A 19,456-nucleotide genomic window follows, 5' to 3' on the forward strand; every position below is an offset into this window, starting at 1 on the left:
CTGGATCTTTGGTGCCCCTGGGTTTGCCTCCTGCCAGTGAAGAGATCCCTGTGCCTGCAGTGTGTGCCAGCCAGGCTGACCTGCCCTGCAGACACCCTTCCTTCATCCCAGAACCCATACTACCCTCCCCTGTGCTGCCCCACCAGTGCAGTATGGCAGTGTGTGCCCTTAAGGCTGTGCAACCTCTTTCTGAGATAGAAACTCCGTTCCTGGGGCTCTACCAAAGTAACTGGTTTCACTGTAACATAGTCTACTGTGTCTTTTCCTGGATGAGTGAAATCCCTAGTTTAACTGCAGGCAGGATGTGTTTGGAAGCTTAATGGGCCCCTAGACTAATTGGTAGGTATGTGCCTCATTTTTGACTAAGAATTTTTAGCAACAAATTTGTTGAATTATTTTAAAATTAATTATTCATATTCAAAAGTTTTGTCTAAAGTTTCAAGCTATTTTGAAGTGTAACTGAAAGGAATGAAGAATCCAAATATTTCTTAGAGTTGGATATCTCTAGAATAGGTGAAGGATAACTCAAAAGTACCAGCATAGCCTTTTTTTGCTGCTTAAAAAAAAAAAAAAATCAAACTTTTGAGCTGAGGACAAATAAAAGAATTAGCAAAGCCAGAACAAATGAGAGGCAGACATAGCTCTGGTATCCTCATCTGCTTTCAACTCCTTTTTGCTAAACAGTTTCATTTCAGTGTGTCATATCAGGCTGTCTTCCTGCTGAGAAAATCATAAGTTTGAATAGGTGATAAAAGTAGATAACAATGATAAGTCAAAACTTGAAACTGCAGAAGTGATTCTTTCTAAAATGCTGAGCAAGCATGTCAGGGTTTTTTTGACTGGAAGTATATGGACCACTAGAGGTCCTTCATGGTCAGATTATGTGTTCCTCCACAGCTTTTTAGGAGGTTTTTTTCTATTCTTTTATCCATGGTATAGATGAGAATTATAATTTCTAAAGAAATTTATTTTGTTTAATGTATTAAATTCTTAGAATAATAGATCACTTATGGTGATTAAGCCTTTTCTGACAGATACCAATACAATTTTTCAGATAGCATTTCTTCCGTAAAAGCCCTTGTTTTATTATGAAATAATAAATGTTGTTTATTTCTACTTCAATAACTGTATGCTTTCAAATTTCCAGTTTTTCATTGTCTTATACCATGTCTTCAACATAACCACTTTTCTCTTAGAAAAGTAAAGGAAGGAAACAAATGTCAGACTAATGAGTGAAATTAGGATAAAGAACTGGAACAATAAAACAAGATGTAAGGTAATTTTTCTCTGCTGTGTCATTATTTTCTTCTTGTTAAGAGTTGGTTTAAAATGTCTGAACAATGTTTGGAAGAACTGTACAGCCTTGGGACTGACATTAAATTTATCACTACAGAACACAATGTAATTAATTGGGAAACCAGTAACAAAGATTCATAGCTCACTAGCTGAAAATGATTAGGAACTAAGACAAAGAAATACTTGCTGTTCCTGGGATGGTCATGAGCTGGAAAAGCCTGATAGTGTACAAAGGGCAGATGGAGTCACAGAATGCATCAGCTGGAATCAAGACAGAGATGTGTTATACTGTACAAAGTCCTGAGGGAACTTTTAATGAAAGGTAGGGAATGTGCTGGTTACTCGTATTTGAGACAAATATGCAGAAAGATGCAAAAAGTTCTGAACCATAAGTTCATTGCAAATACCCGGATGGCCAAAAGATTCTTTACTATCCTGTATCTTAAAAAAAAAATCTGCAGATTAAGGAAATCACTATTTTAAAATTAAAATATTCTAATATTCTCTAAAATTCTCTAAAAAAAATAATCTGAGAAACATCACAGTAAGTGAAAAAACAATGGAAAAACACACTTTATGTCTTCACTTCCACATCCTGGGGTACAGGGGTGGTTCTGCTGTCTCTACCAAGAAGGAAATGTGAAGAAAGATGTATTTTCACATTGTAATGTCAAAGAAGGTAACTACTAAGCAAAAGCAATTTAATGAGGAGGGGTGATAATTTCAATATGTGGTGAAGTTTATTTACATGAAAATATCAAGAATGGAGGTTAAGTACTTGATTGTCATTGAAAATCACCAAAGCCAACAGAAGTGGTAAGACAGATGCATTTTGGGGGCAATCAGTATGAGGTCACACAAGCCTATGCATCTGTAATTTTGATCTCACACACTATCCTCACTTACCACTCACCTGAAATATTCCCCTGCTTGGAACTGTACCCAGACAAAAAAAAGGTGGGATTTTGTTAGCAATTTAGCATTTCCAAGGCCTAAATAAACCAATGTAGGTGTTACTTGCAGTAATAACTAGCAAAATCTCAACATCTCTGGTTTTGCACCCAGTCCAAACAGAGCTTCCTCAAATCTTTAATCTTCCAGCACTGACACAACATATATAATATTGAAAGAGCTAGTGGGACAACTGGAGATAACAGCTTCAAACCATGAGCTCCGTATCAGAAAGGCAGACATAATAAAGCCAAAGGACCATCAAAATTTAAGCATATTTAGCACATGTTGAAGGGGTTTTTTTTTATCAAAACTCTGTCCCTGAAATAAAAGATAATGTTCTTCAACCCTCTGACAGATTTCTTTCTCTTAAAATAATTGTGTACTCACAGTGGTTTTATGGAATAGCATCTAATACCTCTGACTCTGCATCTGCAGGATCCAGCAGGTCCTCTGTAACAGCCATCTTCTGCTCTTTGGACTATACAGAATAGTTTTGGATTTTAGTCTTAAAAAGAAAATCACAAACAAAATAGTCTTTTTACTACACTGAGCTCATTTTTCATCACAATATCCTATGACACTGCTTCAGCCTTGCTATTACATGAGAAATAAAATCTGTGTAAATTTAATTGCAAAACTTGCTAGTCTGAGATCTTTTTTGATTAAGACTGTGTAGTATTCATTTCACTTTACTTGCTTGTCTGTGATGGGATATTGTTAGAGTAATTGAGACTAAACTTAGAGTAGTGAAGGCCAGAATCCACAATTCCCTGCATGAGTGTGAATGCCAGATTTTGCATTGTATGGTGCATCTTTAAATCTTATCACTCACATACAGACCAGGGCTGAAAAGAGACTAACTGGGCACCAACTATTAACAGGTTTAAGGGTAGGATGGTATTTTACCCTGTTGTCACTCCCAACCTAACAGAAGAGTTGGGAAAACCTTTCCATGATTGTTTTTACACCTTCTGGCACTGGCACTTTTCCTTCACACCTTGGTGAAAAAGTTGTAGGTAACATCATCTAAGGCAGCATTGTGAAGATCCGCCACAAACAAAACATGGATTCCAGGCAGAAGAAATTCTTTAGTTAAATCAACTAGTGTAATTTGAAAAGAGTTTAGCCAGACACACAGCAGTTCATCAAACTGGATTTGCACTATTGCAGATTTGGGCTGCATCAATGCGATATTATTAAGACAGGGACCCTAGGATATATCAAAAGATATTCATAGAATTGCAGAATAGATTGGATTGAAAGGGATCCCTGGAGGCTATCTAGCCCAAACCCCTGCTTAAAGCAGGGCCACTTGAACAGGTTGTTCAGGATCCTAGCCTGTTAAACTTGAATATCTCCAAGGCTGAAGATTTCACAAGTCTTTGCATTCTTGTTCCAATGTCTAAGTATCCTCACAAAAGAATAGATAATAATCAATCAATCAATCAATCAATCAATCCTTTTCACTGCCCAGAAATTTCCTTGTTGGAAATCATAATTGTCAGCCTTTCTCCTTATGCTGTGTGCCATCAAGAAGGTGAATGCTGCAGAAAGATCCCTCTCTTCATCTCCAGCTTCCCTCAGCTTCCCCTTGGGTGTCATATGCTGCAGACCCCTGACCATCTCCATTGCTGGACACCCTCCTAAATGCCATTGTTGTTCTTGTACTGGAGGGACCAAACCTGAACACAGCAATGAAGGTGATCATGCTGAGTGATTTCAGCAGTTTTAATAGTTATTGTCTCAGAAACATGGATTCTGCCAGGTCCTTTCTGAAGACTTACATTCTCCTACTGATCTATTAATTCTTCATTATTTTTGTGTTCATATCTACACTGAAAGAAGTGTTACTTATTCTTAGGATAGACTTTGTTCCTGAAATAAAAACGTGCCTTCTGCCATTTTAAACCATACTTGGAAGAATAGCATTCTGTAGCAGCATATTAGATGTTACACAAAGAAAAACAAAAATTGAGTATCAACTTCAGTGTGGAACTAAGACCAAATTTTTTTTCTTCCTTTTAGTTTTTTGGCAATCCAACAAAGCACAACAAAGACATATGAATGGAGTAAAATAAAAGTATTCTACATATATAAAGAAACTGTAGAGAAGAGGTACTCTATAAAAAATGCAGAGGTAGACAGCTTTATTTTTTTTTCCTAAAATTCCTACATATCCACAAGCCATTTCATTGAAATTTCTAGCTTGAGGAAATTTTAAATAATATGCTCATGTCTCATATCAACTCCTTCTCAGAAAAATAATTATCTTTTTTCAAGAGCATTTTTTTCAGTATTAAGTATTTAAAATATTAGTCAGGGAGGGGAAGGGGGGGGTCTTAGATATCTCTGTTCTTTTACCCATATTGGAGTTCAGGAGTTTGTATTTTTATTCAGAACAGTTCCTAAACACTTTATTTAAGCAAGGAGAGAGAGGAGAAGGTTTTGCAAAAGCAGAATAAAAGCTAAAGAGGTCAGCAGTCAACAAGACCTGTGGTGCTGCATTCCACTCTCTGTTTTAATCTTGGCAAGGCATTCCACTAATGAGTAAATGATGCAAGCTGCACCTTGATTGTAGCATTACTTTAGTTGTACTTTCACCTTGTGGGAAGATGTTGGAACACATTTTGAACCCATGGTTTAATATACTTTCCAAGGGAAATTGTTTAGTTGTCCTCAAAAATTAACACAAAATAAGCAGTGTTAATTATATGTTTGTTTGTTTTCAATATGACTGTAAGAAAATATTGATATTTGAGAGACTTGCAGAGCTTAGTTGCCAGGTTAGGAAAATATCAAGTACCCACTTAGCTTCATGTGTTGAAGTGCTTTCCTAAACATTTTTCACCAAGAAGTGTAACCAGATCATTTTAGTCATTTTAGTCATTCCTATTCCTATTATGATTCCATCACAGGACTTAGATATTTTAGGACTAAGAGAGATCACAGAATTATCTATATCTGATAGTCTTAATAAATAAGCAACCTTAGTAAACTCAGTGTTATGTTGCAACATGAGTTAATGAGAGGGGAAATATTCATTTGGAGAGGAAGGTTTAAAAATATATGCACTTACCTGAAAGCTTAGGTGTTTTATGATAAAGTGTGCTCTGTGTTCCAGATTTTTATATCCTTTGTAACAATGTAAGGTAGTATTAAGTTTGCGAATCATACCATTGACAAGAATTTTATTAAGTCTTTTTCTTACAACTTTTTCTTACCTGGTGTTCAGTCCTAGATGCTACAAACTAGGTCTTTCCACAGGAAATAAGTAGGCAAAGAGCATGTGTCCAAGCCTGAACAACCGTGGTATAACAGGGTGTTATGACTGTTGCTTTTTTGTGCTGTTTGGGTATGATAAATGAAATATCCCATGCCAGAAAACTGGCATTACATCTGTGAAAGAAGAAGAAGAATGGCTATAATGATTTTCAGGAAAAACTCTCACAATTTTATTACTAAGTCACTATTTTATGAAAACTGTTACTTTTGTTATGTGCCTTGTTTCTTTTGTTTACGTTTCTCTGTTTAGCACACACGTTTTTCATGTTTCCCTCTGCCAGCAACCCTTGATCCATCAGTATCTCTTAATCCACCACTACCACTCAGCCCACTTACACCACAAAACCCTTTGCCAGCATTGCCCAGCCCTCCAAGCAGTGATATCAGCCATAACTTCAGCAGTCATGTCAAATGTCTCATCTTACAGTGACCACTTCCAAGACACCTTCTGATTCTATAACCACTATGAACAAATCAATGGTTAATTCTCTCAGCATGCTAAGGAGGGAACTCCTGTTATCTCCATTGCATAAACAGTGAGTTAAAGACTTTCAAATAGTTCTGATTATTATGAAAAGGCCATTGTGTTTCCTGGAGCTGTAAATAGTGTAATATCTTTGACAATGCACACTTAAGAAAAAAGAACTTCCTAAATCTGTAGTCAAATATGCACTCACTTGTGTTTTGACCCATGTGGAACTGACACACCTTTTCCTGTTTCCTTACAAATCAGTAAGAACTTAACCAAAAGAAAGAACAAGGCATTCTGCTATTTGGAAATCACAAGCTAGATTTTGATTTGAGTTAGAGTGGGATAAATTCAGGGTGGCTGCCAAGACTGTACATATACATCTGCACTCCAGCTTTGATCTAGCCACACTCTATTTCCCCTGTGTAGAAAAATAACCCAAATCAAAGGACCAGCTAGCTGAGCCTGCCAGCTGGCTTTGGCTAGCTGTAACAACTAGATGAAGGCAAAAAAAAAAAAATCCCCAAAATTGTCTCTACCAATGTTTGACATAAATGCAAAACGACATAAATGAAATACAAAACCCTGAATGTTTAAAAATACTAATGAGACTTAATAAATGTTGACCAAGGTAAGCAGATTTTTATCTTCAGGTCTGGGTTGAAGAGAGCTGCTGATTGATCTGTAATGCCAAGAGACCTGTGCGTGTTTAGCACCTCCCAGAAAAAAAAGCGATAGACTGAACACATTTAGCCTGTGCTCCCTCTTAAAAGCAGCCGGGTAATTGTCTTCTAGATTATTTGATAATCTTGTATGGACAACTGCTTCTACATAACATTCATTACGTTGTTTCTGTTGGGGCAGTGGACACAATACTGTCATTTCCAAAGACATCACAGAGAGTAGGAAACACACCTTAATCACAGCAACTGGAATTTATTCCCAGAAAAATAATTTTTTATAAAAATGATCCATCTATAAACCTGAAAATCAGGGTATGAACCTGAAAATCAATGAGAATCCCCTCAGCACCAAGGGTGTTTTGCTTTGGCTTCAGAAAAAAAAAAAATAAAACTCTGTCAAATCATTTGGGGTTTTTCCCTTCTTAAAATGGCCCTCGGTGCACACAGACACATCTCTGGCATAGCATGTCATGAGTACAACATGCCATTACAACTTCTTACCAAGTTTAATTACCACTATTGCAGCCACATATACCTAGTGTGTTCCATATAACACAAAGGGCTACAGACAATGTGTTTTAAGCCAAGGTGTAGATTTGGAAAGTCCAATATAGAGTTTCCCTGGAATTCTGTGTTAAAATAACAGAATTGCAGAATGGTTGAGGTTGGAAAAGGCCTCTAAGATCACAGAGGATAACTGCTAACCTGACACCACTGTGTTCACCACTTAACCGTGTCCCCAGGTGCTACAGCCACGTGTTATTGAACACTTCCAGAGATGGCGATCGCACCACTTCCCTGGGCAGCCTGTTCCACTGCCTGACCACCCTTTCAAGGAAGACCTTCTCCATAATATCCAGTATAAACCCCCCTTGGTGTAACTTGAGGCCATTTCCTCTTCTCCTGTCACTCGTTACCTGGCAGAAGAGGCTGACCCCCCCTGGCTGCCCCCTCCTTTCAGGCAGCTGTAGAGTGATGAGGTCCCCCCTGAGCCTCCTTTTCTCCAGGCTGAACACCCCCAGCTCCCTCAGCTGCTCCTCACAGGACTTGTGCTCCAGACCCTTCCCCAGCTCCGTTGCCCTTCTCTGGACACGCTCCAGCCCCTCAATGTCTTCCTTGCAGTGAGGGGCCCAGAACTGAGCACAGGATTGGAGCTGTGGCCTCAGCAGTGCCCAGCACAGGGGGACGGTCACTGCCCTGCTCCTGCTGCCCACACCACTGCTGATCCAGGACAGGATGACAATGGATCCGGTCCCTCTGGAAGCGCTCGTTTGCAATCCCCGGGCTCAGCTCCATGAGGCGTTCCCAGATTTCCAGAGCCCGAGCGCTCCCGCGCCGCCGCGGGCAGAGGGCGCCCCCTGGCGGTACCGCGGCGCCTCCTCGGGCCGCAGCCGCAACCCCGGCGAAGGTTCCTCACAGCCGGGAGGAAATAAATCCAGCTTCAGCGGTAATTAAGGCATTCATTAAGGTCCTCAGCCCTTAATAGTGCTAGACCTGGGGCTGTCCTGTCCCCTGAATTTAAGGGCCGCGAGTGTGGGAGCGGTGACCTTCCGTTTGTGGACACTGGAATTGCAGGGGACCGGCTCAACCAGGTGAAGGATCGCAAGTCCGGAGGCCTCATGAGATTCGTACCGGAGGTCTGAAGGAGCCTGCAGATATTATGGCAGGACCCCTCTTGATCACCTACCAAAGGTCCTGGGAGTCTGTGGAGTTCTTTACAGGCAGGATGTTAGTTTCACCTACAAAAAAGTATGTGAGGGAAGAGTCAGAGAACTGCAGACCTGTTAGTCTAACCTCAGTTCCTGGAAAAAAAATACAGAGATGATTATACCAGGTATTAAAAGCCATTTAAAGAAGAATCTATAGTCGACATGGGTTCCCACAGGGAATTATTACTTAAGTAATTTTGTATCCTTCTGTGATAAGGTCACCCGCCTAGTGGGTGAAAGGAAGGAGTGGATATAGTTTTCCTAAATTTTAGGTCAGCACCCTTCTGTCCTAAAGAAGCTGTCCAGCTGTGAGGTGAGTGGGTTCATGGTGTGCTGGGTAAAGACGTGGCCAAAGGACAGAGCTCAAAGTGTTCTGGTGAATGGGGCTACATCTGGCTGGCCACTGGTCACCAGTGCTGCTCCTCAGGGCTCAGTTCTAGAGTGAGTTCTGTTCAGTATATTTGTTAATGATCTGGGTGCAGGAGGTGAATACACCATTAGCAAGTTTCCTGATAATTTCTAAACTGAGAGGTGCTGCTGACTCTCTCAGGAGACAGGAGGGCCTGCAGAGGGATCTAGATAGATTGGAGAACTTAGTTTAAAGGTGATTATTACACTGTATTCTGGATTGGATTCCTATCTTGAGTGCCGTGTGCAATTCTGGGCTCCACAATTTAAGAAGGAGGTCAAAGTCCTTGAATGAGCTTGTCTGTTGTGGAGAAAAGGAGGCTCAATGGCAACCACATCTCTTTCCACAGCTTCCTGAGGAAATGTAGAAAGAGAGGAGCTGAGCTCTTCTCCCTGGTATCCAGTGGCAGGGTGTGTGTGAATGGTTCAAAGCTGTGCCAGAAGGTGTTGGGACTGGACTTTAGGAAGCATTTCTTCACCAAAAGGGTGGTCAAATACTGGAGAGGGCTTCTTGGTGAGCGGTCCAAACCTGACAGTGTTTAAGAGGCATTTGGATAATGCCCTTAATAACATGCTTGAACTTTTGTTCAGCCCTGAAGTGGTCAGGCAGTTGGACTGGATGGACATTGTAGGTTCCTTCCAACAAAAATCGTCCTTTTCTATTTTATTCTATCCTGAAGCTCCTATAACAATGACTCAAGGGGATGGGGAAAGGCAAGTGCTCTTCTATTAAGAAACTCTCTCTGCAATTCTGGGTAAATATTAACTATTTCTTTGGTAATGTTTGATTTTTAAAGAGTAAAGAGCAGTTTCCTCTGTATATATATCATACTTATTCAGCATGCCAGACTGAAGCATATGTTTTGAGGAAGAAAAAGTGGGTCCATTGACTACTTACCCAGGAAAATCTTTAACATTCACTGTCATACTTTAAGATGTGAGTTCTGACAAATCAATAATAGGCTCAGAGGGCACACATTGAAACATTACAGATACACAGATGTTACACCATGGTTTTATAGCATAGGTATATTTTAGGACCTGTGAGGAGGTTGGACATACTCCAGAGAATTTTTTTCTTTAATTTCTCGCATTAGTTAAATTCCCAAATTCCGTCTCTGCACTTCCACACTGTCAATAAAATTTGTGAACTGAAGCTTCAGCACTTTTCTGCTGCAAGTCACTCACAGTGACCTTTTGTTGGGGGATTAAATGGCTATTGGTCATGCCATACAGACAAAAATGCATCTGAGTAGAGGCTCAGGGGCATCCACTTCTGGCATTAGTGTGGTGTACTTTGTGCAGAACTACTTATCTGCAAGTGCTGGAGCTTCTTTCTCTGTTGTGAGAGAAACTTTTTGGCTTGAGGGTTGCTGAAGTTTGTAGTCCAACAGAGGCAAGGCTGCTGCAGCTCCCTGTTGCCACATGCAGCAAGTACTGGGGTGGGCTATTGTTGTATTTCCAATAGTCCCACAGAGTGTGTGTGTGCATATATTTATACACAGCTGATCACACAACTAGAGGCACAAACATCATAATCCTGCCTCTTCTTTGGCAGTTAAAGGTTGTTTTGGTTTTTTTTTAATTTGTGAAATAAAATTTTTATTAGGGCCATGGAATGAGTACAACTCAGGCACTCTGTCCAGTAGCTGACCCTGTACCCTTGGCTTTCCACTTTACTTTGCATGACCACACACAAACCAACACCTATACGTGTACACTATGGATCTTCCCAGTAACTGTCCCTGGCTCCTGCTGTCTTCTCCTGACTCACACTCAGAGCCATAAACCTGCAGATGGGTCTCAGGTTGACCACTGACCTCATAGCCTCTCCAGTGGATGGTTTGGACCTCTTGGCCCCTCCAGGACCCAAGTGTCAGACCAGTCTGGTCCTCCTGGTATCCAGCCTAGACCTATGGCTTCTCCATTTTACAGCTTCCAAGCCTCCTTCTCACCAACTAATCCAGCTTGATATTTGCAGGTATGCACACACTGATATATATCCCTTCACAGCACACAGTCTTCTACAAAAAAGCAGCATCCTGTCTTGACACAAGTTTATTTCACTTGCACCTGCTCAAATCACACCTCTCAGGTGGGCTGTTACAAAGATCACTAGAGCAGGAGTTGCCTTTTGCTTACAGCATCTAGTAGTGGTTTCTTTCCTTGTCACTTCATGTTTCTTACACTTTTCAACTGCTGCAGTTTGGATTCCTCCCCAGACTGTAGTTCCCTTCAGTGTAGTACCTGCTCCTGCAGGGATGCCTTCATGGATCGCAGTCATCTCAGAATGTTTCTGCACCTATGTCTTCTTGTGTGTCATCACTTGTACCCTCACAAATCTCACAGCAGCTGCTCCTCTTTTTTAAATGTGTTTCACAGAGATGCTGCATGGTTCTGTAATTTTCATGTGGTGGGTTGGTGGTGTCTGTTGCCAAGCCAGCTGGAAGCAGCTGTGATTGGAGGGCAGACCTTCTTCCACATAGCTCGCTCCCGTAGCCCCTCTGCTACCAAAACTCTGCCAGCTATGCACTGTAGCACAGTGTAGCATTTTCTTTCAGTTTGAGGCAACTCACAATCTTTCGAGTTAGGACCTGTGTTTAGGCAGAAGCTTTCTCAGCCTCCTCTCAGGTTTCCCCAGCTTTCCACTGCCCTCCAGTGGATAGTGCTGCTTGTCAGCTTTGTCTGCCATGGCATATAAGGCAGCTTTAAGGTCTTTCCTTTCCTTCCAACAACACCCTTTAGCAAATAAAAAAAGAACAACATGCATATGAGTGGCAGTGTTCCAGGTTCGAACATTGAGAATCCCTAAAGGTCTTTGATTAATTCCTGCAAAATCGAAGAGCTTTTCTTTTGAACCCAGACACATTCTGGGGTATAAGAACTAAAGGTGTGAGAGCAAAGATGCTCGAAAGATATTTAAGACATGCCAGAGAGGCATTAGGGTAAGGGTTTGACATGTTGATAATAGTTCTTCTTTTAATTCCTGGTGTCAGAAGGTCTGCTGAGTTCTGTTTCAATTCATAGTGTGTTTTACCTGAGATGAGGAACAAGATGGAAGGCTTGGATTTCTTTCTAAGGAACTGTCTAGTCTGGGGTACAGGCATATTCCTGACAGTAACATTAATTGATTCAGAAGGAATAGCAGAAGTGAAACCTCTTGGGATGATGGTCAAGAGCTAGTTTTTACCTGGACTGCCAACAAGAAAAATGCAAAACACCCTTCTTCACTCTGCACACCTGTCCTCTCTCCTTCTGTTCTCTCTTCACACTATGCATTGCACTCAGTCCCTTCAGTGAGGCAACGAGCAGTGCAGACACTGGGATCAGTGTGTAGTGGTTCTTCCATCAGCAGCAGTCCCTTTAGAGTCATGCCTCATGGGCCCTGCTCAGGTATGGTTTTTGCTATGTTCCTGGTCATTTTTTTTCTCCTGTTGGTGCTTTCTGTCCTTTCTAAAACAGATGTTTCAGAGGTGCTGCAAACCCATCTGGTGGCTCAAAGCCACCAAGAAGCTTGGCTGATGTACTCAGCTGTGGCCTGTGGTGGGTCAGGAGGAGACTGGCTGTGTCCAGTGTGGCTATGACTTTCCCACAGAAGCTCATCCCTATAGCCCCTTCCTCAACCTGCTGAGTATGTTTAGTAGACAGATATATGGCATTTCACAAATTATATGCCTTCCCTGTGCCATGAGAGAGATGCTGCAGTGTAGTGGAGCAGTTGGGTAGGCTGACACTATGGTTTCATTCACAGGATCCTCATTCTGCAGGAGACATGGTTCAATCCTGAAGGGAGCGTGGGTGGATCAGTGTGGTTGGTACTGCCATGCTCTGGCATCCTAGCACAGGAACATGGGTGGGTCTTGGGTTTCCCCTCACTCATTTCAGCTCCTTGAACTCAGAGGCTACAGAAAAAGTCCTGCACCCTGGAGCAGAGTTGTAGGGCTTCCCTCCCCAGGGTCATTTTTCAGTCCACTTCAGTTATCCCAGAGCCCTTCCATGTCCTTACTTATAGGATTGGTTAGACAGCACCTCACTGATGCTTATATCACTTGTTTTCTGATTTGTTGTTGTTTTCCAGTTCTTCCTTCAGTTACTTCTGGATGCTTTTCCATTTCCTGATAATCATTGGCATAGATTAGCTATCTGTGTCCTTGAGCACACCAAAGCCATCCCCCAGCCGGAGTGGAGCCCAGATGAAGGCTGCAGCCGCTGCTGTCCTTCAGCACAAGCATACTGACCAGTAACCTATTTACATAGGTCCAGCTCCTTTTGTCTTCTTTCTTCTCTATTTCTTCATACTCACTCCTCCCAGGTCAAGTTTGATCTTTCCCTATTCTGTGTTTGATGCTTCCCTTAAACATCCCATAGTAAGTCTTGTACAACCCCAAAATGTTCTTTCCAACTTCCCTTGGCAAGTCCTATGGTCCTGTAGGCAGTGATTCTCTCTTAGTCTGTAAAGGCATTGATGGTGAGTGTCTTCATTTGACTCAGCTGGGGGTGCCACCTCCAACCCACAGGTGACTCCCTGTTCCAGCCCTTGGAACAGTCCTGCCAGGAGCTCATTCAGCTCTGGTACAGTTACTGGGGTTCCTTACCTGTCACTGTGTCTGTGCTCCTTTGTGTTCATGGGAATGAGCCTTCAGTCACATAACCTAATCTTTACCTAGTCCATAAATGCTATACTCATTTAGGTTCACTTCTTGAAGTTTTTTGGGGTAAAAAGTCCCTGAATAGACAGTAGTCTAAGTCTAACCCCTTCTGGTGATTGCCTGGACTGTGAAAATTTTGTCCACTAATTTCTGCTAATTCCCTTCTACAAACATTGTTCTAAATATCCTCATGTGATGCATGCTTTTTGAGGAAAGTCAAAAAGCAGTCATCTTAAGATTGTAAGAAATTTTATTCCCTTTTAAAAGGCTTTAAATTCCCATGGACAGAGGGAAGGCTTCCTGTCCTAAAGGCACTCAGTCTACCTCTAGAGAAAACAAGGTGGGGCTTCAACTGGAAGCATAGGGGATGGTGTTTTGGGAGAAAGACAACGGGGCCTACTTCCAATTGCAAAACCTAAGACATGCCTTTACACCAGAGGTAGGAGTGCAGGGCAGCTGTCACTGTGACTTTTTGAATAAAAGCTGTCTCTGATCTACACCATGCATCCCATGGTCACGAGGAGATGAGGTGTGATACACAGTTTGCCTGAGTGCATGGGTAAGTGGCTAATGATGATTCCTGATCTGCAAACACATCCCACACAGATCAGAGCTTCAGCCCCACCAGTCCTATACTGGTAATCTCAGAGGAACAGGTCACTCATTCTTACTGGTCAACGTGCTGGGTCTACGGATGACAGTTCAGCGTCCGTGCATTGCAGTTCTTGTGCTTCAGCTCCTAGGTGGTGTTAGATGACCATCTAGGTCATTAAACACCATTAGGTGGTGTTGCTCCCAAAGGACTATCACTTTAACAGTTTAATACCTTTCATATTAAATCATTGATACAAGGTAGCAATGGCTCTGCCAATCACACAGCCTGAGGCCGAGCATCTTTGATTTCCTCCATCCCAGAGGAAAATTAATCGTTCCCACCAGAATTTCTATAACCCTCCAGCCCTCCATCCAAGTAATGCACAAGAGAAGAAACATTACCTGTGCTACCAGCTCATACTGGATTCATCAGTTCAAACTTGGCAGATGTTATCACAGCTTGTTTGTCTGGGCAATTCTTCCAGATAGGCTAAACTCAGCAGAACTTAACGTACAGGGAAGTTCTTAGTTTAATATTTGCCAGCAGTGCAGGGAGACTTGTTTGCCTGTCCTAAATTATCTCAGCAATTACATTTAGGAAGGCAATTAAAAATAATACACCTTTTAAGAAATTATCACAGATTGCATCTGACCAAAAGTGTGACTCTGTGAAAAACAGGGGACCATGATAGTGGGCCATGACCTGTAGTATTCCTTCAAAAATGCAGTGCAAACTGAAGAAAGTACCTCCTTGATCAATGTGCCCAAGGGGTCCATGGCACAAATCTCAGACAAAGAGCATTCTTTGCTAGTGGAAATCTATATTGTTGCACACACCAGAATGTCTCAAACAGAAAGGAAATATAGGAGACAGACTTTATCAGAGCAAAAGATGCATAGACTCCTAGAAGGAACCATTCTAAGTGGCAAATGGAAGAGTAAGGCACTACAACAACTAATTCATTTGTTTAGTTCATTTGTTTAGAAATTTAGAATAAATTTCCGTTTGGGGTTTGGTTCTTAATCTCACCTAAAGGCAATCTAATCCTGCCTAAAGACAGGTTCTCGGGCAGTTTAGGCATTATCTCAAATGTCAATGAGCATGAATTCACTTAAGTATTTTAGTGGAGCAGGTTACATGTTCCTGTATTTTCCTGACACTTTACTGGGTTAGATGTACTTCTGTAACTGTGACTGTCTAAGATGCCATCTTTGATGTCTAAAATGGCAAGATTTTCAGAGCTTGATACCTGCTGTTGCTCCTGGAATACATGGATATTTGGGAGGGAAATACACATCTTGTAGTACATCTTGTCTAGGCACAGCAAAGATCAAGATGTGAGTCATTGCTCTGAGTAGAACATAATATTCCTAACATTTTGAGGGAAGAGATATCTGGCCAAGAGGGGTGAGACAATGATGGTCCTATAGTTCAGGTACGCACTGTTAACCAGTGTGGAACACACAGGGCTTAAGAGCTGATGAGATATGAGGAAAAATATAAAAATATCTAATGGTTATAAAGCATTTGTTGAGTAAATACCCAGTCCTTGATTTTTAATACTCTGTTAGGATTTTTTTTCCCCAGGCTTGTCTGTGAAATTATGTTGTAGGTACTTCTGGAAAATCAGGTCTGAACAGCTAGGAGAAGTTTTTCTTGTCCCACATGGGTGTTTCTGTTCTTCACTGAAACTGTCTCTATGAGTTCATTCAGCTGTGGAGTAGTTTCATTTGCACCATCTCTACAGAGCCATTTTAATGCCTCACTAAGTGGACCTGCATGTAGATATTAATTTATTTAGATATTTATTTATTTTTCTATAAATCCACTCATGGATTCTGATCACTCAGTTGGGAAAGTTGGTGTTTTCCTGAGGTTTGCACAATGTTTTTCTATGCACATATTTATCTCAACAGTATAAGGAACACCCTCATCAAACAAGGGCATCTTCTAAGAGGTTGTCATTTAAGAAATGTCCTTCCCACCATCATGTGAAACCTAGCTGGCTTGATGACATCTTAGAGGAAGGAAAGTCACTGCTCATTAGTAGGGAGTATCCTACCTCCAGTACTACTCTATCAAAAGAAAAGAGCTTGCAGCAAAAAAAATCAATAGTTTGCATCTATTGAAACTTGCTCTGTGAAAAAAATGAACAGCTGTATCAGCCTCCAGTGTAATAGCCTAGGCAATTAAAACAGGCATGGATGGCATCTTGCTTCCAGACTGGTCCCTCAGTTCTCTTAGGTCCTTGGGTGGCAGCAGAAGTCATGGTTGCTCAGTCACAGGCTGTGTGGGGTTAAAAATCAATTGCTTTCATCTGTGTATCTCTAAATTTCTATGTAAGCACATGAGCACATTATTCAGGAGTGCTGTGATCTGTCACCTACCCAGTTACCTTTACTGGAGAAAAATCAATGCCAGGTCAAAAATCTAACAAGAAATGAGGAATTTTTAGATTGAAACATCTTCAGTTTCCAGCTTAGTGCAGTCATAATAGTGATAATGGAGAAGAATTAGAAGTTTGGAGTTGTTTGGCTCTTTTATTTTTTCACAGAATTTAGGTTTGATTCACCCTCTCTGGGAAGAGCAGGTTGAAGATGCCAATGTACAAGTGGCAGAAACTGTCTGAAGGAAAGTCAGGTTCGTGTTGCTGCTTCAGCCACTCTGATCTAACCATCCCAGCTCCTCAAAACAGCAGTTTCTGATTGCTTCTTCTGAGTGCTGGTCTGAGATCTTTGTGAGGAATGCATTCTGTCAGGGCCTCTGTACTCGCCAGTAAATGAACAAAAACTGAATGACTTGGACATAAAATTCACCCTCCGTGTTCACTTCAAAACAAATACAAATGCAGGTTCTTCAGGTAGCATTTGTCATATGACACTCAAAAGATCACAAATGAAGATAAAATTTTTTGCTTTAAATATGTATATACCACAGCCTTTCTACAATGACAAGCTTAGCTAGACAGACCAGACTGTGGAAGCCTGGTAATATTTGGAGACCTATTTAGCTCAACTGTAAATGCCCTAGGCAAATTGACTTTGCTCATCTGTTAAGAATGAAATGAGCTGTGTAACTCATTAGTGTTGGGTTCTTCCAGCCCAGATGTGCAAAGGACAGCAATCTGCTGTGCATCTGATCTAGGTATTATACTGTGAACAAAGCCCACTTGAAATTTTTCAGTATTCACATTTGGCAAGTATCAGAGCTACTGATATCATGTACCTTTGAACCTCTGTTTCATATGCTTCTTGTATAAAAATGCCACTTTTTTCAGAATACTTAGGAAAGATTCCCAGGAATCACCTGTAATCGTGTCCTATGAAGAACTGCAAGAAATTTTTGGATTTCAGCTTTAAGAGGGTTCATTTATCATTATCAACACAGTTTTATTTTAATTGCTACTTAAAGGAGCAACTAGTCGAGTACAAGCTGTGTTCAGTTTGTTTTAAGAAAAGCTGGTGAAAGTACAAGGGAGAAATGTACAGAAATCAGAAGGGAACACGCTCAGAGATACATGTAGACACAGAATCACTATGTCCCAGGGACTGACTGGACTGAAAAGTCGCTGGAGAGAAGAGATTACTGAAGCAGGTGGAATGTTGCAGCTTCAGCTCAGCATGAATAGCAAGATAGATCCCTCTGGTGGCTCCTGGCTGTGCCTTTTACAGCTTCTGGACTGCCAGGCCACGTCTTTGCTGGAAAGTTCTGGGGGACATATGGATCTGGAGTCATCTGGATCTATTCCCCAGGGCCAGCCACTCATTCAGATCCCAGACAAACTCATTTTGGGGCTGGGAGACATCATCTCCCAAGCAGTGCATGCAACCGCTCTTTCAACTTCACCCTGCCCTTGGTCTCACTCATCCTCTCTGTGGAGCTGCAAGATCAACCCATGAGGGAAATCTACCCCTGAGGGAAATCTACCCGTCTCCAGTGGTGACCAAGTAACACATTACAGTAACAATGTCAGACTCAGGCAAAGAGAATACTTATCTCAGCAAATTGCCCTAAAGTCTTACGGAAGAAATGTGGTTTCAGATATGCCTCTAACCAGCCACAGGTACTTAGGGGTTTTTTTAGCTGTATTTGTTTCCAACATGGACAGAGGAAAACAGGCTGTGTGAAAAAAAATTCACCTATCTCCTCTCCCTGCCCTTTTTGCTGTCAAAGTGCCTATTCATATCAGTACCCACTTGCTGCTGACCTTCTGCCAGCAACAACCTACGTCCCAGCTGTCCCAGCCTACTCACTACCCATGGCTCCCTCACCCCAGCCCAAACTACAGAAGAAGCTGATGCAGTTCTGTTTACCAGAAGTCCAACGATTTCCTTTTATTTGGCTCTAATGCCCTTACCAGCCATCTGAGGACTGATGGTGTTTGTTATCCCATGTGATTATGAGACTTAAATCTGAGGAATCTATTGCTCAGCAGATTTATCATAACATGATAGCTGAAGATCCCAGGAGGGCAAGGAAAAATCTCTAACACGGGACTCTCTTCTGGCGCAATTCTTCTATTACTTTGGGTGAAGGCACATTCACCAAGGCCAAATACATGCAGTTTGCTCCACTGGGAAATGAAGAGTGTATGTCCCTGCCATTTCCAGTATTATGTCCTTTCTCTAGGCAGTTTTAATGATACTCTCTGGCGATATCTAGATTGCTAACTCTCTTTTCTCTTTTGCCACTTTCCCAGTAAATCATTGCAATCTGGCACTTGTTTCTTTCTGTTTGCCTGCCCAGCGCCCACCCCACCGCAGACCTTCCCTTCCAGGTCCGTGCCCTTTTTTCACCCGGTTTCGCCATAGTCCCCCAGTATTCCCTTTCTGCTCCCAATTTCTTTGCAAAAGTCATACTTTCACAGTCTCTCCCACCATTTTCCATGCCGGCCTGGCGCCCTGCCCCAGCAGCCCCATTCTCCCCGGCCAGCCCCGCACTTGTGGCCCGCGGGGGGAGCTGGATGCTGTGCACAGGCTGCGGCCCCAGCGCAGGGCTCCCTCGGCGCTCGGTGCGGCGGAGGAGGGCCCTGTGTGTGGCCGCGCACATGACGGCACGGTGGGAGGGCGGCCCCGCCGGGCGGCTCGGCCGCGCCACCGCCCAGCGGGCGGCAGAGGAGGCCCCAGCACACGGCGGCGGCAGGGCCGAGGCAGCGGGGGCAGCGGGGGCAGCGGGAGCGCGGAGCCGCGGCCGGAGCGGGGCAGAGCGGTGCTGAAGGGACAGCGCCCGCCCCGCCCCGCCCCGCCCGGGCTGCCAGCGGGGACCGCGGCGCGGAGCCCCGGGAGCGGGGCGGGGGTACCCGGCTCCCGGTCCCCGCCCGGAGCGGCGGGCGATCGGGGCTCCGTCCTGCCCCCGCGGGAGCGGCGCCCCGGGCCCCGCGCAGCGCCCGCCGCCGCCCGCCCGCCGCGCCG

This window comes from Cinclus cinclus, chromosome 2, assembly GCF_963662255.1.
Source record: "Cinclus cinclus chromosome 2, bCinCin1.1, whole genome shotgun sequence".
Lineage (NCBI taxonomy): Eukaryota > Metazoa > Chordata > Aves > Passeriformes > Cinclidae > Cinclus > Cinclus cinclus.